Here is a 26,637-nt window from a genome sequence, read left to right on the forward strand (position 1 = left end):
CTGCCTGCCTGCCTGCTCAATCACTTCAGTCATATCCAACTCTTTGCGACCCTATGAACCGTAGCCCGCCAGGCTCCTCTGTCCATGGGATTCTCCAGGCAAGAATCCTGGAGTGGGTAGCCATGCCTCCGTTAGGTATATATACACACCATGTGTGAAGTAGATAGCTAGTGGGAAGCTGCTATATGACACAGGGAGCCCAACCTTGTACTCTGGGACAACCTAGAAAGGTGGGATTGTGCTGAGTGGGGGGGAGGGCTCAAGAGGAAGGGGATATATATAAAATATATATATATATATATATATATAGTTACATAGTTATGACTGATTCAAGTTGTGCCACAGAAACCAACACAACATTGTAGCAATTATCCTTCATTTAAATACATAAATAAATAAAATAGATTCAGTATTCTTGTAATGTGTATGTGCTATTTGAATGCATAATTTCTCCTGAAACTTATGGAATTTGTGCTCAGAGCTGTGTCTGTGTTTAAAAAAAAAAGGACAGTTCTGAGAGTGCTGGCATTTTGCTCCCCCCACATTCCCATCTCACATTCCTGCTAGAGGTAGATGTTTTGAGACTCCATGGACTGGTGTAACTGGAATGGTGAAAGGTGGTCCTTTCTATTTCTATCTTTCACTCACAACTATAAATACAGACCCTCTGGCTGACTTCAGAGAGTCTGGACTTTCATGGCTCAGCCGAAGATGAACTCAGAGCAAAGAAATAAAATCACTTAGTTACAAGTCAGTATTGAGTGCTCACTATAACACAGCATGGCTCAAGGCACTGAGGGAATTCTTTAAGATATATATAAGATCGCTTTTCTCTTTTGCTCTTTTGTCTCCTAGTATCTAAGAGAGGTATCTGTGCCTCATAGAATTGCTGAGAAAATGAAGTGACTCTAAGGCTCCCAGCCTGGTGTTATAGTTGCCAATTTGGAACTGTGAGTTGTTTATCCATGCTAATAACGAATCATGGTGAACGTTTGAAATTTCCTTCTTATATAATCAGGGCCAGATTCAGGGATGTACAGCCTGTGTAGTCACATAGGGTCCAATGCTCAGAAGGGCCCTTATATTTGGCTTAATATTCTCCTATCACCATCTTAAAATGATTCATAATTTTGAACAAAGAACCAGCCCCGCATTTTTATTTTGCACTGGGCTCCCAAGTCAGGCTGCTGGTTCTAATATAGTTACTTAATTTTGCTCAAAATTTCTATTTCTTTTCCAACTACAATATTGTCTTTTTTTCTGTGCTATTTTTATTTTTTTAATTAGTTTTTATTTGGGTATAGTTACTTTACAGTGTTTGGTTAGTTTCTACAGTACAGCAGAGTAAATCAGTTATTTGTATACATATATCCCCTCTCTTTTAGATTTCTTTCTCATTTAGGTCACCACAGGGCACCAAGTAGGGTTCCCTGAGCTACACACTGCTAAGTCGCTTCAGTTGTGTCCGATTCTGTGCGACCCCATAGACAGCAGCCCACCAGGCTCCCCCGTCCCTGGGATCCTCCAGGCAAGAACACTGGAGTGGGTTGCCATTTCCTTCTCCAATGCATGAAAGTGAAAAGTGAAAGTGAAGTCGCTCAGTCGTGTCTGACTTGTAGCAACCCCATGGACTGCAGCCTATCAGGCTTCTCTGTCCATGGGATTTTCCAGGCAAGAGTACTGGAATGGGGTGCCATTACCTTCTCCAGAGCTACACACTAGGTTCTCGTTAATTGTCTGTTTTATCCGTAGTATCAATAGTGTATACATGTCAGTCCGAAGCTCCCAACTCATCCTACCCACCCCTTTTCCCCCTTGGTGTTGATATTTTCATTCATGTTAACGCATATATGTGGAATCTAGAAATATAATATAGATAATCTTATTTGCATAACAGAAATAGAGATCCAACTACAACTCTGATTGGATATTTTAAACTAGCTTTTGGCATTATCAGCACCAAGTAACAATTCAATTAATCCCCCCCCCCTTTTTTTTTCACTTTCTTGCTGCTGCTGCGTTCCTTCCATTAATGCCCAATGTGTCCCAACCACACTGCAATTCTCAACCTTCCTTGCCTTGGCACCCCATTCCTGAGAGAAGATGTGCATTGGTTTTCCTCTGTGTCTCCAGCCATTCCTGTTCTTCCTGAATACACCTTCTTTAACCGCTATTCAGCTCAATTTTTTCCTGTCTCCAAGCAGAAAACACCCTGCCTCAAGGGTGTCCTCTTATCCTCAGGGCACCTGGTTATATATCCACCTACTCTAACCGCTTCTCCAGCTGCTGCTCTGGACACGAAACTATTTTGGGGCGCACTGGAGAGGGGGCAGCTTTCTCTTTTTCAAGCCTGCTGCCTCCCCGCTCCTGATACATAGTCGACCCTCAAGTTGTTGACTGAATAAATAAACAACTAAACCAATGACCAGGGCTGCCAAGAGCACAAGTGACTGGTTTTCCTCTCATCTTTGAAACATTTTTTTCTCCGTTTTGTTCTTGCTAAGTAGTTTTGAGGAACAGAATGCTGAAAATGCATGGACTGAGAACCAAAATGGAAAAACAGGGAGAAATGAGTTCCAAGAATTGGTGATGACCAAGAATTGGTAAGAAATTAAATGGATAACATTGTATACCACACAATCAGTAAAATGAAGTGCTTTTTTGAATATGTGTTCTATTCAATAATATGTGTTTTTTTTTCAATTTTTAATTTAATTTTATGTTGGAGTGTAGTTGATTTTAGTGGGGAGAGACAAGAAGGTCTTCTTAAGTGAACAGTGCAAATAGAGGAAAACAATAGGATGGGAAAGACTAGAGATCTCTTCAAGAAAATTGGAGATATCAAGGAAACATTTCATGCAAAGATGGGCACAATAAAGGACAGAAACAGCAAGGACCTAACAGAAGCAGAGAGATTAAAAGGAGGTGGCAAGAATACACAGAAGAGCTATCTAAAAAGTCTAATGACCTACATAACCACAATGGTATGCTCACTCACCTAGAGCCAGATATCTTGGAGTGTGAAGTCAAGTGGGTCTTAGGAAGCACTGCTACAAAACAAAGCTGGTGGAGATGATGGCATTCCAGCTGAGCTATTTCCAATCCTAAAAGATGATGCTGTTGAAGTGCTGCACTCAGTATGTCAGCAAATATGGGAAACTCAGCAGTGGCCACAGGACTAGAAAAGGTCAGTTTTCATTCCAGTCCCCAAAAAGGGCAATGCCAAAGAATGTTCAAACTACCATACAGTTATGCTCATTTCACATGCTAGCAAGATTATGCTCAAAATCCTTCAAGCTAGACTTCAATAATATGTTATCAAGAATTTCCAAATGTACAAGTTGGATTTAGAAAAGGGCAGAGGAACCAGAGATCAAATTGCTAACATCATAGAAAAAGCATGGGAATTCCAGAAAAATATCTATTTTGACTTTGTTGACTACACTAAAACTTTTGACTGTGTGGATCACAACAAACTGTGGAAAATTCTTAAAGAGACAGTACCAGACCACCTTACCTGTCTCCTGAGAAATCTGTGTGCAGGTCAAGAAACAAGTTACAACCAGACATGGAACAATAGACTGGTTCAGAATTGGGAAAGGAGTATATCAAGGTTTTATATTGTCACCCTGCGTACTTAACTTCTATGTAGAATACATAATGTGAAATGCCAGACTGGATGAATCCCAAGCTGGGATCAAGATTGCCAGGAGAAATATCAACAACTTCCGATATGCAGATGATACTACTCTAACAGCAGAAAGCGACGAGGAACTAAAGAGCCTCTGGGTGAAGGTGAAAGAGGAGAGTGAAAAAACTGGCTTAAAACTAAATATTCAAAAAACAAAGATCATGACATCTGGTTCCATCACCTCATGGCAAATAGATGGGGAAAATGTGGAAACAGTGACAGATATTCTTTTCTTGGGCTCCAAAATTGCTGCGGACAGTGACTATAGCCACGAAATTAAAAGAAGTTTACTCCTTGGAAGAAAAGCTATGACAAACCTAGACAGCATATTAAAAAGCAGAGACATCACTTTGCTGACAAAAGTCCATATAGTCAAAGCAATGGTTTTTCAAGTAGTCATGTAGGAATGTGAGAGTTGGACTAGACAGAAGGCTGAATGGTAAAGAGTTGATGCTTTCGAATTGTGGTGCTCGAGAAAACTCTTGAGAGTCCCTTGGACAGCAAGGAGATGAAATCAGTCCATCCTAAAGGAAATCAACCCTGAATATTCATTGGAAGGACTGGTGCTGAAGCTGAAGCTCCAGTACATAAGCTACCTGATTCGAAGAGACGACTCATTGGAAAAGACCCTGTTGATGGGAAAGATTGAGGGCAGGAGGAGAAAGGGGCAACAGAGAATGAGATAGTTGGATGGCATCACTAACTCAGTGCACGTGGGTTTGAGCAAACTCCAGAAGATAGTGGAGGACAGGGAAGCTTGGCATGCCTCAGTCCATGGGGTTGCAAAGAGTCGGACACGACTTAGTGACTGAATAACAACAAGAGTGGATTTACAATGTTGTGTTAGTTTCAGATGTACAGATGTAAAGTAATTCAGTTATGCATACACATAGTCTTGTTCCAAGGTCTTAAGCATGTTTCAATAGCACACTAGTTTATAAAATCGGGGGCTTATAAGCCTTTAACACGTGAGCCTACAAGACAATGGCGAACCCATAGAGGGGTGGATTTGATGTTGGGCAGAGATGTGAGTCCATAAATTATGTTGAAATTTGAATGCTAAATTTGTGAGAGCATGTAGTTTTCAGAGGAAAATGTCTGACTTTCATCAGATCCTCAAAGGAGCCTCTGGCCCAAAAGTAATTAAAGACCCCTGCTTTGGTGTTCTAATTTGAGAAAATGATGTTTCTTATTAAAATAGAACACTGTATGTAATGACTTATTCATTATTAAAGGGATACTTTCCTGAGTTTTAACCACTCCCCCCCACATATACCCCAGTTTATCAATTACAAGTTTGAAAAGATGTTTCTTAAATGTTCCCACATTGTTTGAAATATTTCTTGCTTGCCTTTCAAAATTATCTACATTGTCCCCCTGCGTTTCCCACCAGCCTGTGTTCTTCGTGCTATTTGCGAATTCCTCGGTGTTAGAAATGAGCCAGGAAAGGGCAGTTGAGAAAAACGTGTGAGCCGATGGCTAGGGTCGTATGTACACTGCTTTTGTTGTTTTGTTGTTTTGCTTTTGTTGTTTTTAGAATCTGTGTCACTGATGTACTTGGAGCATTGCTGACAAGATGTTATTGGTTTCCTGACCACTGGGCAGATAGCTGTGTTGAGAGGTGTTAAATTTTCAGTAAAATCATCTGTTTTAGTACCTTAAATTTACTTGTGATGTTCGCTCATTTACAACTGAATTTTTATTTTTCTCACCTTTAGAAATTTCTATTTCCTGTCTTTGTTTTAGTGTAATTTTATTTGAAAGGTAGTGAGATTCCTCCTCCCTGTGTGTAATAGATTAAGATAGTTTTATTTACAAATAAATGTGGGTTTAGGAGGATATCACATGGTTCTCAAGAATATCACACATTTCTCAGGCTATGTAAGTGATCATTCTAAATTAATGACAAATGGGGTATTTACAGTTATCATTACAGATAAATTTACCCAGTTTAGTAGAAGAATCTGGAATGCTTGTGTATTCTTTTTTCTAGTTTGTATGAAGGATGTAAGCTTTGACAAGAGTTCACAGAATACATTTTATCCTTTTGGTTGAGATTTTCCAAAGTTTTTGAAGTAAAAACTTCACTGTGATAATATATCTCAATGTTCTTGACTCTTTTTGATCATTATATGGCTTTCATTCCCTCTCCTCTGAATTCTTTCCACTGTCTAGAGTCTGAATTGAGAAACCATTCATAATTTCTATAATCTTATGTTGTATATGGATTATACAACATATAATTGTATAATCTTTCCCCTGAGATAAACTGTAAGCTCCTTGAAGACAGGGACTTGTGTTCTTTGTACTGACAATAAATCCTAGCAAGATGTCAGACCCATTTAGTGCTTTCCATTCTTCACTGATTCAGTGATTATAATGACCCCCTGTACCCTGAGACAGAGAAGGCAATGGCATCCCACTCCAGTACTCTTGCCTGGAAAATCCCATGGATGGAGGAGCCAGGAAGGCTGCAGTCCATGGGGTCGCTAGGAGTCGGACACGACTGAACGACTTCACTTTCACTTTTCACTTTCATGCATTGGAGAAGGAAATGGCAACCCACTCCAGTGTTCTTGCCTGGAGAATCCCAGGGATGGGGAAGCCTGGTGGGCTGCTGTCTATGGGGTCGCACAGAGTCGGACACGATTGAAGCGACTTAGCAGCAGCAGCAGCAGCAGCTACCCTGAGAAATCAGATTTAACATTTAAGTTGTGCTTCCACAGGTGTTGGTGGCATCTCTGAGTGTTTAAAGTTTACTAGGGTAGATTTACTCCTGAAATACTTTCTAGACCTGGCAGAAATAACAAGATAGTTGATGGTATAATGGGTAGAAATGCATGACCAATTCTACAGAATGTGAAATGTTTAGGAATGAAAAATCAGTTACATATTTACCTTTTGCCCACTGTCACTTCTTTGAAAAGGTCTGATGGTATTGCAATGGTATAGGGTAACCAAGTGAAGGTAACATTTACTTAGGCAGCTCTTGGGGAACAGCACACATAAGAGCTGACAGTCCTCAAACTAGCAAAGAATAATGGCTAAGAATATTAACTCTTTAGGGTTAGAGAAGATCTTGGATATTATATAGCCAAGCCTCTTCATTTTGTTGGTGAGGGGGTTGATTCCCATTTTGATGTCTATTCAAGATCATATAAGCAGTATTATTATTATAAGCAGTTAGTATAAGGCAGGCACTTGCTTAAATGCTTTGTGCTTATTAACTCATGACCTCACAGAACTCCATGAGGCAGGTATATGTGTATCCCTCTTTGTCCCTCCCCACACTGTCCCAGTCTTAGGCCAAGCTCGCATCACCTCCTCTTAAGACTCAGTAAAGGCCTCCTAACTGGCTGTCCTGCATCCATTCCTTCTGCCCAGGAAGATTCTGCCTTTGGCAGACTTAATAATCGTTTGAAAACGTCTCTATCCAAGGCACAGTCCTGCTCTTAGTGACCACGTGTTGCTTGTGGATTCTCAGGAGTCAGCCCTTCCTGGCCCCAGACGCCCCCTTCCCCCTATCTCCCTTGCTCGTGGTTCTGCAGAACTTCCCCCCACACTCCCTCCCCTGTCAGAGCTTTTGCTCACGCTGTCCCTCCATCTAGAATGTTCTCTCCTTTCTCTCTCTCTCTTTTTTTTTAAATTTTTTTTTTATTGGAGTATAGCTCCTTTACAATGTTGTTTTAGTCTCTGCTGTACAGCAAAGTGAATCAGTTATATGTATACATATATCCCTTCTTTTTTAGTTGCCTTCCCATTTAGTTTGGGAGCTTCCCTGGTGGCTTAGATGGTAAAGCGTCTGCCTATAATGCAGAAGACCTGGGTTCAATCCCTGGGTTGGGAAAATCTCCTGGAGAAGGAAATGGCACCCCACTCCAGTATTCTTGCCTGGAGAATCCCATGGATGGAGCAGCCTGGTAGGCTACAGTCCATGACGTCGCAAAGAGTTGGACACGACTGAGCGACTTCACTTTCACTTTCACTTTCCCATTTAGGTCACCACAGTGGATTGAGTAGAGTTTCCTGTGCTATATCGTAGGGTTTCATTAGTCATCTATTATAAACTAGAGGTGTATATATGTCAGTTCCAATCTCCCAATTCATTGCATCTCCTCTTCCCCCAGAAGTTTATTCTCTAGATCTGTGTCTATTTCTGCTTTGTGAATAGTCATCTGTTCCATTTTTCTAGATTCCACATATGAGCAGTTTTACTCTTCCTGTTTTATTCTTCCTGACTTACTTCATTCTGGATGACAGTCTCTAGGTCCATCCACATCTCTGAAAATGCCACAACTTTGTTCTTTTTTGGCTGAGTAATATTCCATTGTATATATGTACCACATCCTCTTTATCCATTCCTCTGCTGATGGACATCTAGGTTGCTTCCATGTGCCGGCTATTGTAAACAGTGCTACAATGAACACTGGGGTGTGTGTATCTTTTTGAATTATGGCTTTCTCCAGATATATGCTGGGTCATGTGGTTATTCTATTTTTAGTTTTGTTAAGGAATCTCCATTCTGTTCTCCATAGTGGCTGCATCAAGTTATCTGTACATTTCCACCAACAGTGTAGGAGGGTTCCCTTTTCTCCACATTCTCTCCGGGATTTATTGTTTGTAGATTTTTTTGATGATGACCTATCTGACTGGTGTTAGATGATACCTTGTTGTAGATTTGATTTACATTTCTCTTAGTGGCTTTGAGTGCTCAAAAAATGAAAAAAATGGGTGGAAGACCTAAATAGACTTTTCTCTTCTCTTATATCTCCCTTTCATAGACATATTTCTCCCCACCAGATTTTAACTCAGAAGTCATGGTCTCCAAGAAGCCTTCTCTGACTCCTTAGCTAAATTAGAGACTACTGTTAATAATCTTTGAGCCCTCATATTTCTGTGACTTAGCCCTGTTCCTAAAGTTAATGCAAGCCCTAATGTATAGCAGACACCACAAATTTGTTGAAGAAGGGAAAGAAAGAAGGAAGCTCTAAGATACCAGGAATAATTCAGTCTGTTTTATCTCCATCAAAAGAGTCAGGGTTTGGAGTAGCCATATCTGCACTGAATCCCCTTGTACTGCTTACTTATTGAGAAAATGCCTGGAATGGAGATCAAGGGCAAAAGACTAGTCAAAAGTGATGCTGAGAAGAATTCAAAATAATCTCTATGGATACTTTGCTCTGAAGCAAGAGGAACATAGCTGCCCACTTCTTATGTATGGGCCATGCATAGTGACTGCCTTCCCAGAAATACGCTATGGAAAAAGGGATGGGGAAGAGAAACTTCACACTGGAGGCAGGAGCAACTTGACAAAGAAGGCCTCTTCCAGGTGACCAAGGTCAGCCCAACCATCATAAATCATGTCAATAGTATGTACCATTGAGATGGCACTTTACCTCTGTGGTCTTCTGGCCCCAAACCCATCACCCCAATCTAAATATGCAACAAACCTCAAGCAAATCTCAGTGGAGATTCTATTGAGTCCTTAACCAGAACTCCTCAATACTGTCGAGATCATTGAAAACAAAGTCTGAGGAATGTTAGAGAAACCTGAAGCCTCATGATAACTAAATATGATGTGATATCGTAGATGGGTCCTGGAGCAGAAGAACAATAGGTACAAATTAAGAACATTTGAGTAAATAAGAAGTTTAGTTAATAATCATGCATCAACAGGGGTTCATTAGATGTGACAAATGTACCCTTACTAATGTAACATGTGGAAAGTTAGAGACTGGATACCAGGTGTACGGAAGGGAGCGCTCTGGTACTATCTTCACAACTTTCCTGCAGATTTATTTCTTTACTTATTTGGCTGCACCAGATCTTAATTGAGGCACATGAAATCTTCCATCTTCACTGTGGCATGTGGGTTCTCATTCCCTGACCAGGATTTTTTTTTTTTTAAACTTTACATAATTGTATTAGTTTTGCCAAATATCAAAATGAATCCGCTACAGGTATACATGTGTTCCCCATCCTGAACCCTCCTCCCTCCTCCCTCCCCATACCATCCCTCTGGGTCGTCCCAGTGCACTAGCCCCAAGCATCCAGTATCGTGAATCGAACCTGGACTGGTGACTCGTTTCATACATGATATTTTACAGTTTCAATGCCATTCTCCCAAATCTTCCCACCCTCTCCCTCTCCCACAGAGTCCATAAGACTGTTCTATATATCAGTGTCTCTTTTGCTGTCTCGTACAAGGGTTATTGTTACCATCTTTCTAAATTCCATATATATGCGTTAATATACTGTATTGGTGTTTTTCTTTCTGGCTTACTTCACTCTGTATAATAGGCTCCAGTTTCATCCACCTCATTAGAACTGATTCAAATGTATTCTTTTTAATGGCTGAGTAATACTCCATTGTGTATATGTACCATAGCTTTCTTATCCATTCATCTGCTGATGGACATCTAGGTTGTTTCCATCTCCTGACTATTATGAACAGTGCTGCGATGAACATTGGGGTACACGTGTCTCTTTCCCTTCTGGTTTCCTCAGTGTGTATGCCCAGCAGTGGGATTGCTGGGTCATAAGGCAGTTCTATTTCCAGTTTTTTAAGGAATCTCCACACTGTTCTCCATAGTGGCTGTACTAGTTTGCATTCCCACCAACAGTGTAAGAGGGTTCCCTTTTCTCCACACCCTCTCCAGCATTTATTATTTGTAGACTTTTGGATCGCAGCCATTCTGACTGGTGTGAAATGGTACCTCATAGTGGTTTTGATTTGCATTTCTCTGATAATGAGTGATGTTGAACATCTTTTCATGTGTTTGTTAGCCATCTGTATGTCTTCTTTGGAGAAATGTCTATTTAGTTCTTTGGCCCATTTTTTGATTGGGTCATTTATTTTTCTGGAGTTGAGCTGTAGGAGTTGCTTGTATATTTTTGAGATTAGTTGTTTGTCGGTTGCTTCATCTGCTATTATTTTCTCCCATTCTGAAGGCTGTCTTTTCACCTTGCTAATAGTTTCCTTTGATGTGCAGAAGCTTTTAAGGTTAATTAGGTCCCATTTGTTTATTTTTGTTCTGTTCGTATTTAAAAGTGAGGCCCTAAAAAAGTGAAGGTGAGTTGATGGCTTTGTGAATAGAGATCGTGAATGGGTTGCCTTTATTCTAGGGTGATTTTGTAGATCAGTTTTGTTGTTGTTCTTGAGAGAATCCCAAAGTGCTGGTGTTTGTTGGTCTTTTCTCTAGATCCTTCTGTTCTTTCCAAGTCCTCCAGTGTCTTGCTTTGGGGATATACAATTGCCTGAGAAAATCCTGGGAGCCTGGTTGAGGGGGTGGGGGGTAATGAGGGTAATGCAGGCTTTCCTGCAATGCCCTCATTTTCAGCAAGGGATGCTAGGTATACCCAATGCCCTTGACTCCTGAGCTTTCAGAGTGTAGAGTCCTGCTTCTTGTTGGCATCCCATTTTGTCTGTGTTTGTAGTTCACTTCCTTGTCTCTCTTGAACATTTATTCCTCTGAACTCTGCTTTTCAACTTCCTGCACCATAGTTCAGGCTCAAGTACGTCTATTTTTATCAATGATGGAGGATGTGTTTCTGTTTGTATTGTTGTATTGCAGATAATTTCTAAGATGAAGGGGACAGAAAAGTCTTTACCTTCTTGAAATCAAAGTTCCAGGATCCTACATTTAAAATCACCTTTGTTTTCTTATATATGTGATTGTGTTTTTTAAAAAGATGTTAAAAGTTAATGTATTACAGAGTCTGATTATTTGTCTGTTTATTTTAGTGGAAAAACAGTTGTAATTAAGGAACAGAGCTGTCATTTTATTTTTCCGAGTCTGTTGGTTTTAAAGTTTAGTCCTCGGAGCATGTTACTTTATGCCTTTGGGGCAGTCCTCTCATTTTTTAGAGTAAGCAGTCTTTTGTCAAGTGATGCAGGAATTCTAGCTTGTTATCTGGAATGGAAATTAACTGAACCTGGGGCCCTTTCTTGTACGACCCTAGCCGGTTCTTTCCTCTTTTAATATTTTAGTGATTTTTTTAAAATGACAAAGAAATGATTCTGACTCTTGGTTTCTTGAGCTGTATTTGTTTGTCAGCTAGTTGAGAGTGAAGGAAAGGAAGACAGCTTTTCTTGAGTCTTTTCTTTCCCAAAAGAAGACTAGCACTTACCCAAGTCCCTAAAGATACAGTTCATGCAATCCATGGAAATGATTTCCCAGTGAAAGTTTTGTTTTTTCATTCATGCACCTTGAACTTTTCTTTGGTCAAACTTCAACTGTGCTGAGCAAAACTTTTACTTTTCTTCTTGTACTCAGTACAAAGTAATGATAATACTTACTAATATACGTAAGTAATAACTACAGTAACTCTCTCCCAGAAGAGATCACTGTCTAGGGAAGGGGTTTGTTATTGTTTAATCTCTTAAGTCATGTTCAACTCTTTGCAATCCCATGGACTATAGCCCACCAGGCTCCTCTGTCCACGGGATTGCCAAGGCAAGAATACTAGAGTAGGTTACCATTTCCTCCTCCACGGGATATTCTCAACCCAGGGATCGAACTCGAGTTTCCTGTATTGGCAGGTAGATTCTTTACCGCTGAGCCACCTGGGAAGCCCTAGGAAAGGGGTGTAGTCAGTGGGGAAAAAAAATGTTGCCCTGTTAGTAAATGTCATGCATGTCTCCTAAGAGGCTTCCTAATGGCAAGATTAAACCAGTCAATTCTAAAGGCAATCAGTCCTGAATATTCACTGGGTGGACTGATGCTAATGCTGAAACTCCAATACTTTGGCCACCTGACGCGAAGAACTGACTCACTGGAAAAGACCCTGATGCTGGGAAAGATTGAAGGCAGGAGAAGAAGGGGATGATAGAGGATGAGATGTTGGATGGCTTCAGCAACTTGATGGACATGAGTTTGAGCAAGCTCCAGGAGCTGTGATGGACAGGAACCCTGGCATGCTGTACTCCATGGGGTTGCAAAGAGTCAGACACGACTGAGCAACTGAACTGAACTGAATGGGTGCATCTTCATTTCTCAGCATGGTAAGAGTGGTTCTTGTACCCACTCATTAAGCTGTGTTTTCCCAATAGGAATACTTTAGAATTTGGGGGTTGGTGGATCTGGAGGGATGGATATATCATGAATTATTTACAGTTCGCACCTACAGACAAAGCTGGGAAGGTGTTGATCCCTGCTTCTCCCCAAGCTGTCAAGTTACCAAGGGACACTTAACCTTTAGGAGTGGCTTCCCCAGGTCATCTTGAGAATTATTCTACTGTCCCCTGAGACCCAAGAGCTCCAGGAGCTTATTTTTTTCACACTTACATCAGCCTTTAGTCTTTCCCATCTTGCTGTCATGTCTTAGCTGGCAAGGCCAAGTTTTAGTTTGTAATCACAAATGCTTATATAAGGCAGCAGGCCAAGGCTTCCTAAATTGCTCGCTGAGCCTTATTGTAAATTTATATTGAACTCTTAATGGTGGGAGCATTAAAAAAAATTGGAGCCTTTGAAAGGTGATCTCATTTCAGATTTTTTTCCCCTTTTCTATATTCTCTGGGTGAAACCACATTATTAAAAAAAAAATCTTCAGTTAAGCCAGAAGTCTGGAAGTGTAATTGTCATTGAATTTACTTTAATGATAAAAACAGGAAGGAGATGATCATTCATTCAGAAAATGGTTATTGGATCTGCTCTGTCCTAAGGCACGCTACTGAACCTGAAGATGAATAAGATATGGCTCCTATCCTCAAGTTACTTAAAGATTAGAAGAAAAGAAAACAAAACCAAAAGCCCTACAGTGCCTGTTAGCATGCATTAAAGCTGCAGAACAAATTACTAGTAAATGTAATGGCTTAAGACAGGAGCTGTCTGTTACCTCATGAAGCTTCTTAGAGTCCAAAGTCTGGGAGCATCGTAGGTGTCTACTTCTGGCTCCAGGTCTCCCATGAGGTTTCAGTCAAGCTGGTAGCCAGGACTGAGGTCCTCTGAAGTCATGACCGAGCAGGAGGGTTTCCTTCCAAGTTCCCTTCTCTGGTTCCCAGCTGGAGGGCCTCAGCTCCTCACCACGTGGAGTTCTCCAGATGGCTGCTCAGGGTGAGGCAGCTGACTTTCCCCAAAGCTCACAATTAGGGAGAAAAGGAGGCCAAAGAAGAAGCCACAGTGTCTTTTATAATCCAGCCTCAGAAGTGACATGCCATAATTTCTGTGGTGTTCTATTGGTCACACAGACTGATCCTGGTACAGTATGGGGGGGGCCCATACAAAGATGGGGCTTCCCAGGTGGCTCAGTAGTAAATGCAGGAGGCGCAAGAGATCCCTGGGTCAGGAAGATTCCCTGGAATAGGAAATGGCAACCCACTCCAGTATTCTTGCCTGGAGAATCCCGTGGACAGAGGAGCCTGGAGGACTACTGTCTGGTGAGTCATAAAGAGTCAGACATGACTGAGCAACTGAGCACTATACACAGATACAAACATAGAAGGGGGAATTTGGGGAGGGGGCATTTAGGACACCTACCATCACAGTCTTCCGTCCAAACACAGACCTGCTCCAAAATTCCCTGGTGGCCTAGTGATCAGTATTCCAGGCTTTCACTTCCACGGCCAGGGTTCAGTCCCTGGTCAGGGAACTGAGATTCCATAAGCCATGAGCCATGGCCAAAAAAAAAAAAAAATACTGACCTGCTGAGTCTCCAAGATTAGCAGTAAAAGAAGTGTGATCAAAAATATCCAGATGTTAGCAACCACCCTGGGAAGAAAAGGGTTGTATTTGGGGATCGGGTGGTAAACATGAAAGAAAGATGGGCCAGCCAGAAGGGACAGCAGCTGAGAAAATCTGTCTGGAAAATTTGTTAGAAATTCTGAATTCTGTATGACATGACTCTGATTTTGCAAAGAAAAGGATTTAAGGTCACTGATCATATTCCCATCAGCAGCAGACTTCGAGCGATTCTTTTCCACTAAGGGATCCCCGTGCCTTATGAAAATTGAAATGGGGACTGCAGGAGAGGCCGTACTTGAATGAGTCCCTTCCGTGGTTCCTGTGATACAGCCTCAGAATCAACCACAGCCGACCAGTTTTTCTTTATCAAGCATTCTATTTAACAAAGCAGTGAAGGGTTTGTTGTACGATCATCTAAGAAAAAATTTCGCCACCATATTTATAAAACTACTGATTTGGGCTAAAGCATCAAATTCTGCTGCTTATTTCTCCTCTCAAAGACTGAATTATTTTACATAAAGACACCTATTAAATAGCATTTATTCAAGCTGAGGAAACACACCAAGAGTACTCTATGCGTTTTTCCTGTGGGCCTCCACCCCAAGTTTCCTTCACGGATGTAAAAGATCTGATTTGTATCTCTCCCTTTCTTCTGAATATTTGTTTCTGAAGCAGTGGTTGAGGGTTTTAAATATAAAAAACAGCTTTTCTCTCCTGATCTTCCTCCGCTTTAACCTGGCAAGAACCTAGGGAGTACATGGAGAGGAGAAGCTAAAGAGAGAGGAAGAACAAATGACATTGGTATTACTTTCTAGTACTCTACTTATGCTCAGAATGACTTCCAATCCTTGCTTAATTTGGGACTAGATCTAGGGAAATGGCCAGATAGAGGACATGATACAAAATGAAATATTTAGCAAGTTATGCATGGGCGTCATGGAGATAATGAAGAATACTGACAACATGCTTCTGCTCCATGCATATGTGCTTGGATAGGTCCTGTTGGTCTAAATATTACTCAAATATCCCATTTCAAATTTAGATTCATATGCTCCTGGTAAAATGCATAGTAGTTATAGGTAATGCCGGGTCACCTGACCTTCCCTCTTTGATCTTTATAATACATTTGTCCTGTATTTCTTATACTAGGAACAAAAAGAAATTCTAGTTGACAGCAGAGCAGCTAAACTGTGATATTTTGTGGGAGAAAAAATAGTAAAGGCTGGGTGTTCTAGTCATGGGTTTTAGCAAGGCATGTAATATGATACAGCCTGAATTTCTCCTCTGTAAAGTTATGAAGAAGAGATAGTTGATTTATCTAGGTTTTCTTAGGTCTAAAGTTTTCTAAAAATCGTTTTCTACAGGCTGACTTTTTTCTGAATATTTGTAATTTTTATACAGTTTACAAACGTAAAAGTGCTATGCTTGTAAGTAAAACTTATCAGTGAAAAAAGTTTCTTTCTTATAAAGTCCATTTCTAGATTGCTTCTGTAAATATATCTCAGAATGTTTTTGTGATGGCGGTGAGGGACAGGCAAGCCTGGTGTGCTGCCGTCCATGAGGTTTCAGAGTCGGACATGACTTGGTGACTGAACAACAAACAGAATAGCTCAGTGTATTGATCATGAAGGGTGTATGTCTGAGGAATTAAAGTGATGGTTTTGCAAATAATCTTTTCAGAGATCAAATATTTTTTCCAGATGTTAATTCATTGTTCTCCATGGTTCTAAGTGAACCACTTACACTGCTTACTCTTTAAAAATGCTTTTGGGGACTTCCCTAGCAGTCTAGTGGTTAAGACTTCACCTTCCAGAGCAAGGGTGTGGGTTTCATCCCTGGTGTGGCAGCTAAGTTCCCACATGCTTCATGGACAGAAGACCAAAAAAACATAAAACAGAAGCAATATTGTAACAAATTCAATAAAGACTCTTAAAAAAATTAAAATGTTTCTGCTGCAAGTAACAGAAATGGCAATTAGTGTTGGATGAAAAATAAGCATTTAGTTATCCCATATCACAGGAAGGGTAGAGATAAGTGCTTCCAGGTTTGTTCAGTGGCTCCACAGGGCTAAGAGTCCAGATTGGCATCTTGGATTCTCTCGGTCTTTCCATTCAGATCGCAAGTTAACTCTCCCAGATCCTAGCACTGCATCTCTACAGAACAGTGTCTCAAGCCAGTGATTGTCCTCAACCAAGCATAGGTAAAGAGGATGAGTTACCCCCACTACCAGGATCAATCGAATTCACTGTCCTAGTGTTCAAGGCTCTCTTACCCTCCTACATCCAGCTCTCAAACTTATCTTTCTAGCCTTACTTCTTGCTGCTAAGTCTCTTCAGTCATGTCCGACTCTGTGCGACCCCAGAGACAGCAGCCCACCAGGCTCTGCCGTTCCTGGGATTCTCCAGGCAAGAACACTGGAGTGGGTTGCCATTTCCTTCTCCGGCCTTATTTCCTATTACCCTTCTATTAGATTCCTTAACTATAGTCAAACTGCCTGCTACCTACTCTGAAAAATGCAGTCTTTATTTCAAATATTGTCCTCTGCTTTTTCTCCATCCTTGTACATCCTCCTTGCAAGTTAAAATTCTATCCAATGTTACTAAGATTTCGCTCAACTTCTCTTCTTTGGAAGATTTTTTTTTTTTAATTTGTTTGTTTCTCTATAAAGTGCATGAGGGAAGAATCTACATAAATTTAAAATTTATTTATTTTTAATTGGAGGGCAATTGCTTTACAATATTGTGTTGGCTTTTGGCATACATCAATATGAATCAGCTATAGGTATACACGTAATCCCTTTCCTCTTGAATCTCCCTCCCACCTCCTGCCCCTCAGCTTCTTCTCTTTAATCTCCTGTGATCACTCCAGCTAGAAGGAATTGGTTTTTCCTTCAAATTCCTATGTTAGCTTCTACTTTATATTTGTATAACAGCATTTTACAAATTACTTATGTCCATATTCCTTTAGGTTAAAAAAGGGCAAGTGGTGGTGGTCCAGTGGTTTAGAATCTGCCTTCCAATGCAGGGGACGTGGGTTCGATCCCTGGGTGGGGAAGTAAGATCCCACATGCCGCTGGGCAACTAAACCCACTCACTGCAACTAGAGAAAGCCCGTGCGTGGCAACAAAAACCCGCGCAGTCAAAATAAAAACATTAAACCAATAAGGGCAAATATGAATTGTGCCCATTGTACAGGTGGAAAAGAGGCTCAAAAGTGTTTGACTTTTCCAAGGCATCAAACTGTCCAGTGTTAGATTCAGGACCTGAATGAGTCATGGTTAATAAACTTGTATAACAAACACTCCAAAATAGTGCAGAGTAAAGAATATAAATGTTCCTTTCTAGACACACAGACTTAGAGAACAAACTTATGGTTATCAGAGGGAAGGGTAGAGGGAGGGATATTTAGGGAGTTTGGGGTTAACATGTACACACTGCTATTTTAAAAAATGGATAACCAACAAGGATGTACTGTATGGCACAGGAACACTGCTCAATATTCTGTAACAACCTAACAGGGGAAAGAATTGAAAAAGAATATATGAATGAATTACTTTGTTGTGTACCTGAAATTAATACAACACTGTTAATTAACTATACTCCAGTATAAAATAAAAAGTGACCAAAAAAAAAAAGAGGGCAATAGTACCCAACATACTCCTTAGGATTGTTAAAAACCTGCTTTCTGAATTGTCATGCCTTGAATCTGTCTCCATAAACAATGCAAATCATTCCATCCAGAAGCAGAATAATAAATACTATGTAGTCTTATAAAACTCTGGGAAATAGTGAAGGATGGGGAGGCCTGGCGTGCTTACAGTCCATAGGGTCAAAGTCAGACACAACTTAGGGACTGAACAGCAGTCTTATAAATTGGACATGTAGAAATAAATTACAATATAGAAATAAATTTTCTTAAATAAAATGTAGAAATAAATTTTCTTAAATAAAATATAGAAATAAATTTTCTTAAATAAAATATAGAAATAAATTTTCTTAAATAAATATAGAAATAAATTTTCTTAAATAAAAACAAATGATAAATTTGCTCCTCTCTCCTGTGAAAGACTAAAGCAAATGCTGGAGGTGAGTAGGTGGCCCTGCCCCACAGGGCTTTAGCAAGCCCGATTGCCAGTGGTTTTGCCATCCCCAGCCTCTAAGGTGGCCCTGACCTTGGTCATGTCAGCCAAGGAAAGGCAACAAGGTCAAAGTCCACGTCAGATCTTTTTTCCCCCAAGTACATGAGGTGGAAGTTGCACTGTTGCTCATCAGTCCTTGTCTGAAGAGTGGTCATGTGGCTTGTCAGCTGCTGGCCTGGGGAATGCAGTCTCCTCCTGGGTCCAGGAAACAGAGGAGAGCAGATTGTCCAGATTGTAGCCTTGTCCAGCAGATTGTCCAGATAGTAGCCTTGTCCATCCCAGAGCAGGCATATGGATCTGAGGCCCCCAAGTCTGGTACTAGCTGATAATTACTCAGCGTTGCCCTTTTTTCCCCTTGTGATAAAGCCAAAAAGGAGGATGTCATTCTGACAGGGCTTGGATCTCTATGTTAATTGCAGATATTACGGTAAAGAATCTGCCTGCACTGTGGGAGACCCAGGTTCCATCCCTGGGTCAGGAAGATCCCCTGAAGAAGGAAATGGCAACATACTCCGGTTATTCTTGCCTTGAGAATTCTATGGACAGAGGAGCCTGGTGGGCTACAGTCCATGGGGTTGCAAAGAGTCAGACATGACTGAGTGGTACACAACAAACAAGCAAGATAGGGGAGGGATACCCCTTAGTACTCCTGGGCTACAGGCTTCCCTCTTTGAAATCTCTCTCTGAACAGCAATTTTCTTTCAGAGACACAGAGAGATAACGCATCAGAGATAGCACTGTCCTCTTCCCTGGTGGCTGACCTTTAGGGACTAGCAGATCAGACTTGTTCTGTTCTATTCCACTGATTGCTTGGTTCCTAAATTCCCCCCTACCCAACTATGATCAAGGCATGCTGTGTGCGCTGCCTGCTTCAAGCATGCAGCAAAACATGCAAAATGTTATGATTTGTTGCCATGCTGACAGCATCAACTTAACTACGGCTGACAAACAGTTTTTAAATAGAACATGTCAGTTCATGACAGTATTTTCCATCTGTGTGGTGTGGGGTTTTTTTTTCCCTTTTTCCATGCTTCACACCGAACATTTCAAGAATGTTGCCACAAAGGTTCAGTTTACACTTCTAGTTCCTTGCCTTAATGACCTGCTAAAGATGATATTTTGGAAATGAGCAAAACAGTAAACAGTGATTTTGAAAAAGGAGACTGTGCTCTTGCTAGACAAGGCTGTGCTCATCACTATTTTGAGTTGTCTGGTTTGTCCTGCCTGGCATGGTTCTTTGCTGTCTCTTCTTGCTCCGTTCAACTCTGTCTGATGTTACTCCTACGACTAGCCTTTCCCTCCAACTCTGAGCAAGATTCTGGTGAAGTTCAGAGAGCCTGCTTTGTAAAATACAGGCCTACACAAACTGTGCCCTGTTATATTGTTGTTGTCATTGTTGTTATTGGCTAAGTGGTGTCTGACTCTTTGCGTCCCCATGGGCTGCAGCATGCCAGGCACCTAACATTGTGATGTCTAAAATATTGGCCATTTTACATGTGTATGTATGGCTGAGTGTCTTTGCTGTTCACCTGAATTGATCACAACATTGTTGATCGGCTATGGTATATGCTAAGTCACTCAATCCTATCCCACTCTTTGCACCCCCCTCTACTGTAGCCTGCCAGGCTCCTCTGTCCTAGGGATTCTCCAGGCAGGAATACTAGAATGGGTTGCCATTTCCTCCTCCAGGGGATCTTCCCGACTCAGAGATCAAACTTATGCCTCTTGAGTCTCCTGCATTGGCAGGCAGACTCTTTACCACTAGCACCACTTGGGAAGTCAAAAAGGTGTTTGTTTCTCAGTCGTGTCTGATATCCCAATACAAAATAAAAGGTTTTTTAAAAATAATTAAGAAAATAAAATGTTGGCCGTCATAGGGACTTCCCTGGTGGTCCAGTGGTTGCAACTTGGGCATCCAGTGCAGAGGGTGCCAGTTCGATCCCTGGTTGGGGAGCTAAGATGGCCAAAAAACCAAAACATTAAAAACGGAAGCAACGTTGTAACAAATTCAATAGAGACTTTCAAAAATACTGGCCACCATAAAGACTCATCTTGCCAGCTCTTGCTATTTTGCTGCGGGTGCAAGCTGCTTCCCAATCTTATATTTTATCTTCCCAACACTTGTTCAGATGCACTCCTTCTCTTCCTCCTGCTGCTTACCAAACAGGGAGACGGACATTGCCCATTGAAACTCTTAATGGCAAAATCACATTAAGTGCCTTAATTGTGTTTCCATGATGTCTTGGGTCTGTGTGTCCTCACGATGAAAACATAGAGTGACAATGGCCGTCTCCAAGGTCTATTCCTGTGATGGTTCCATTTTGCTAGCTTTTGTGTCACCCCAGATTTTGAAATTCTAAAGAAATTTGATTTTAAAAAACAGTCTTGTTAAGACTCAACTTTTCATTCTGGGCACTGAGGGTATTCCTTGCTGTTTTTCATAGTTTAGGCTCTGGCTGTAAATGTTTGGACATCAGCTCAGAACATCGTCTCCGAGGGAACATTTTGCAAGTGTTATCTCCTTGTTCACAGGAATCCAAGGTGGACCTAGCGGAGAATTGTTTAGTGATAGAAACTGAAATAGCAATAAAAAGAGGGATGGTCAAATTATGTAAAATCAGAGTGCATGAATAATTCAGGACTCGCCTGAGTGCGATTTTTATTTTTATAGTTAAATAATACTTGCATTTCCATGAATTAATAACACACAGACTAAGCAACTGGTAAGCTTTTTGGTGGGGGTTTGGGGCTACAGGGAGGAGGAAGGAAGAAAGGAATCTGGGGCCAAATAGTCATCTTTGAGAGATGGAGTGTATTCAGTAAGACATTGATGTGATCATCTGTTTGATAATTCCTTAACTACATTGAAGCTAGGGAAATCAAATCACAGAAAAATTCATTATACCTTTAAACTCTTTTACTTTATATTGGAGTATAGTTGATTAACAACATTATGTTAGTTTCAGGCGTACAGCAAAGTGATTCAGTTATACGTACGCATGTATCTATGACTTTTCTAGTATACCTTTGTTTTTAAATCATCTGAAATAATTGTAGTGTTTTAGGACCTCTCTTGTCTATTGGACCTCAGAATTTGAATCTAGTATTTTATATATATATTTTCCAAAAAGTGTGTGTGTTTCTCTGTTCACAGAAATAAAGTATGTGAGGGTTTCTTTTATTATGACTCATGAGATGTAACTTAGATTTAGAGCTATTGTGGAATAGGATGAAAGCCTCTGCAAGGAACTTATTTTTAAACTCTAGCAAAAGCTGTTCTCAGCCAAAAAGGGAAAATCCTTGACTACAATTAGCTATAACATCACAGATGTTTTAACAGGTTAGGAGAGGCATGGCAAATGGACAAAAACAGCAAATTATTGAGAAAACACTCAACATTGGAAAGAGAAAAAGAATAAGATGTAAATTATGAAAAAGAAGCTCTCTGAAGAATATGATGGGGTGACAGGAACTTGTAGCTCGTGTCATGAATGGACAAACGCTGCTTTTAAGGACCTCACTTAATCTAATGAAATTGTAATTAGCTCAGGAAGAACTGTATTAACGAAGAGATCAAGAAAAGAAAGCAAAAGGCAGGGTGCAAAACAAACCAACAGTAATAATTCCCAGATGATGATGGCATCACCCAGTATTGGAAAAGAAGGCAAGATAAGATGATTTTGAATTTTAAAATCAACTATATGATTTTTTTATTGTAACTCTTTAAGAGACTGCAAAAGATTTTACAAGTCAACAGTGGGAAATGGAATACAGACTCGAAATATGTGAAGAGTCAGGGCAAAGCTCAGGCAGGAGTCCCGTGCGAACATGGTCTTGGGATGGCCCCTTTGAATGAAGTTTTGTCACCCTAGATATCATGACAGTATTGTCCAGACTGGGACGGCACACAGGAGGATTTGCATCCCATTAGGAATTTGTGACAAACTGAAAAGGGAGTAGATTAGTTGAGGTTGGGAAACTATGAACACATAAGCCACTAGTCTTGGAGCATGAGGAGATATAAGTGTACAACAGAAACTAAAGCTAAAAATCAGGAAATGAGGTTTCCTAGGAGGTAAAATAATTAAATTATTTTAATTACAAATGAATGATGAAAAAAATTGGACCTTTAAAAGATAATTTCTGATGGAGCGAGGTGTTACAAGGTAGTTGTGCTCGTGTTAAGTGCATTCATTTCAGAAATCATTCAGCTAATGAAGTTGCATAGCTTTTACAAACATCCCTGTGTGTGTGTGTATCCTATGTGATGAAATTTCAGGATTAAGAAGAGTTTTAAGATTAAGATGAGGATTAAGATCCTCAGCCCCTTATTTTAATTCTTGATCATGTAGGAATTGTTTTTGGTAAATGTTGATGTTATTGTTATTATTATTAATAATAAATACAAACAAAAGAAATTTTTGTTTAAAAGAGAAAAAAAAAAGAGTTTTAATCTTTTGTTTTGCTTATATGATTTAGCATGAAGAATATTTTGAAACTTCTCCTTTTACCTTTAGCAATTTTTGTATTAATAGGTAAAATTTGACCCCTATTTGGTTCTTAAAATTCCAGTCTTTGCTTTTATTTAAGGTCTCATGATCTGAGTGCATATCCTCTCCAAGAAAGAAATTGCACCAATAGTTGTTCCTGTTAACTAGCAACTTTTAGTCTTCCCTTCTTTTGTATTAATGTCAATATATATCAGTATCACTCAAAAAACAGACAGACAGACACACATACACACACACACACACACACACACACATGAGGATATTTGTAAAAGCTAAGGTACTTTGTAAGCATAGCTGCAAAAGTACTAATAATATCAATCACACACACACACACACACACACACACACACACACACAGTAGTTAATTAGCCCTATTTCCTCAGATTCAATCAGTGCAGAGACCCTCTCCTAGAGGATGTATTGTTCTAAGGGAATAGAGATTGGATCCATTCATAATATAATTGAGACATATGATGAGGCAAACCCAGGTAATAAATTCTAAATTCTCAACCAGAAGCTATATTAGAATCACTTGAAAAGCATTTTCGAACCACACAAGCCCATCCCCCAACTCCCTCAAACCCCAGCTCCCTGGGAGATTCTAAGATGCCCTCTATTCTTAAGAGAAATATAAGATTGGAGTTATTTCATTCCTTCTTTATTCCACTTTCTGATATCTCTACATGAGATCATTTATAATGAACAGGGGACATCCAAGTAGATTTTTTTAAAAAAGAGAACAAGAAACAAAGAAGGAGAAAATATTTTCCCCAAATTTCTCATTGGTCCAAAAGATGGAATACCTGTTAAAACTGACAACGGATATTTTTTATTTTGCACCATACATTTCCTGTCACCTTCTCTGGCAGGTTGGTTTTATTTATTTGTGAGGTAGAGAATGATTCCTGTAAAGCTTTTTTTTTTTTGCCTAGGATCCCATACTTTGATAAAAGGAATCAAATGGAGATCTCAGACTCACACTGGGCTTTCATTAATGAGGGTCATTACCCCTGTTCTGAACTATTGACAAAACGTTATAGCATTCTTGAGAGCAGAATTTGTATTCTTTTAAATAAAGAACTAGTTAATTAGAAGGTCTTTCTAATGAAAATTACCTAATTCTGCTGCTAAGTGTGGAACTTTAAAAAAAAAAAAAAAGACAGTTTGCAAAAATGCATATTGATTCACATAAATCAATAAGTTAGAACATGATTGAGGCTTGAATTTCTCCAGAGTTCCTATAATGTCCTCTGCCTTCCTGGTGCAAAAGCAGAAAATGTTTGCCTGCATTTTGATCTCCAACATGGAAATTAGATATTAATATATACAGGGAAAGACAGAGATGGAGAGAAAATACTTAACACCCCAAGAAGGAAGGAATCGTGCCATTACTCACAAGTGGCAACGCCATGAGTGACTTACTCAGTCATCCTGTAACAAGTGCAAATCTGTCTCTCTGATCAAAAAGAAAAGGGATTTAAAAGGCATCTACCAGCCCTATTATATTTAAGTGCTCTTGTGTTTGGCTTGAAAACCCAGGCCTTTGTAATCCGGACTGTAACTATTTACTCACAGGAGACTTGCTCTGAACAGAAAGAAATGTGAAGTCAGTTTCTTTTTTTAAGCCTGAAGACCTGGCGTGTCATAATTATTTTGGAAATGGAGGCCAAGCTGTTCAAAGCTTATTGGGGTTTATTTTCTAAAAATTTCCTCTTTGTCAGCCGAGGTGACAGCTAGGCCAGGTGACCCCAAATGAGACTTATCGACCTCCAGACTTTTCAATCAGAGGCTTGTCACCTTGAAATGGCCAGCATTTGCACACGGCATGTCTGTATACCCCTGTGCAGGACATAAATATGAATCTGGTCAGTCTGGCTCTTACTTTGCACGTTAATGATTCCCAGAAATTGTCTGGAATTGAGCTACAAAGGTGGTCTCGCACTCCCCTGTGATTCCTGTCTTACCTGGTGACATACCTGGTTTTCTGAGACAGCCACACAGAGGCAGAAGTGAAGAGAGGGATATTTGCACCTGCAAAGGTGGTCTCTCCTGCATTAGGGCACCGGGCGTGGTATGTATGTCGGCTGATTCATTATGCTTGCATTGATTAGTCCACTAAAATATAAGCTCTTTGGAACTGTGACAGTGTTTCATTTAGCATTTGGGATGCAGATGATATTAAATAAGCATTAACTCACTTGTTGATGGACTTCTGCACATGTTCCTGTGGTTAAACCCCTAGTTGGACATAAGAGAAATAAAAAACATTTGAAGGCTATATAAAGAAGCTTGCAAATATATTTATTATCTGCTGTTTTCATTACGGCTCTTTAAAAAAAAGTAGCCACAGCTAAATAAATCTACCTTGATTTCTCTATGGTCTTACTCTCCAGCAGAGATTGAAGCAAGAGTTGCTTTTTTTTTTTTTAGCTGTTCAGGGATGTATTTCTAGTGTTAAGCACAGTGTCTGTCACACAGTAGGTGCTCAATAAATATTTGCTTAATGAAAGAATGAATATGTTAGGCAAGTAGTGGAGAAGTGAACATAGTAATAATGTATTGTCCTTTTCTATACCTACGTATTAACCTACAAACCAGGTATATTTCTTATTTGCTCTCTTTTTTCAGTTCTTTTTTTTTTTTAATCAGAATATAGTTGATTTACAATGTCATGTTAGTTTCAGGTGTACAGCAAAGTGATTCAGTATATTATTTTTAAGATTCTTTTCCCTTATAGGTTATTAGAAAATATTGAGTATAGTTGCCTGTGCTATACAGTGGGTCCTTGTCAGTTACCTGTTTTCTGTGTAGCAGTGGGTATCTGTTCATCCCAAGCTCCTAATTTATATTTCCCTTTCCACTTTAGTAACCATAAGTTTGTTTTCTATGTTCCTGAGTCTTCTGTTTTGTAAATAAGTTTATTTGTATCTTTTTTTAACTCTGCATATAAGCAATGTCATATGATATCTGTCTTTCTCTGACTGACTTACTTCATTAGTATAACCTCGAGGTTCATCCATGTTGCTGCACATGGCATTATTTTGTGCTTTTTATGGCAAAGAATATTCTATTGTATATGCACCACATCTTCTTTAGCCATTCATCTATTGATGGACACTTAGGTTGTTTCTGTGTCTTGGTTATTGAAAATAATGCTTACTGTGCACACTGGGGTGCATATATCTTTTTGCATTAGAGTTTTCTACAGATGTATGCCCAGGAGTGGGATTGTAGTATCATATGGTGACTCTTGATAAGACAATAATATTGCTTATTATTTTGAATTTGGTTAAAATAATAAGTGTATAGCTACTTTGAGACCACCTCACAAAATTATTTATTTTGGCAATTACTAGTTGAATTTAGTGCTGAAGTAGAAAGATATGGCATCACTGAATCGATGGACATGAGTTTGAGCAAGCTGCGTGAGTTGGTGATAGACAGAGAAGCCTGGCGTGCTGCAGTCCATGGTGTCAGAAAGAGTCGGACATGACTGAGCTACTGAACTGAACTGAGAAAGACACGGGACCTACATATGTTGTTGGTAAATCTATGAGTCCCAGTACTCATAGTACTTAGTTCTCTGTCATGAACATAAAGCTTTGTTTTGCTGGA

At 39.9% G+C, this 26,637-nt stretch overlaps 1 protein-coding gene and 1 non-coding gene across 7 annotated transcripts in view; both read left to right on the forward strand.

Annotated features, from left to right (window-relative positions):
• ESRRG (estrogen related receptor gamma) overlaps positions 1-26,637 on the forward strand; it is a 693,205-nt gene that overhangs the window by 356,122 nt on the left and 310,446 nt on the right. The window lies entirely within an intron of this gene.
• Positions 7,467-7,538, forward strand: TRNAY-AUA (transfer RNA tyrosine (anticodon AUA)). The gene has a single exon. It is a non-coding gene; the product is annotated as a tRNA-Tyr (tRNA).

The sequence above is a fragment of the Bos mutus genome, chromosome 16 (assembly GCF_027580195.1).
Source record: "Bos mutus isolate GX-2022 chromosome 16, NWIPB_WYAK_1.1, whole genome shotgun sequence".
Lineage (NCBI taxonomy): Eukaryota > Metazoa > Chordata > Mammalia > Artiodactyla > Bovidae > Bos > Bos mutus.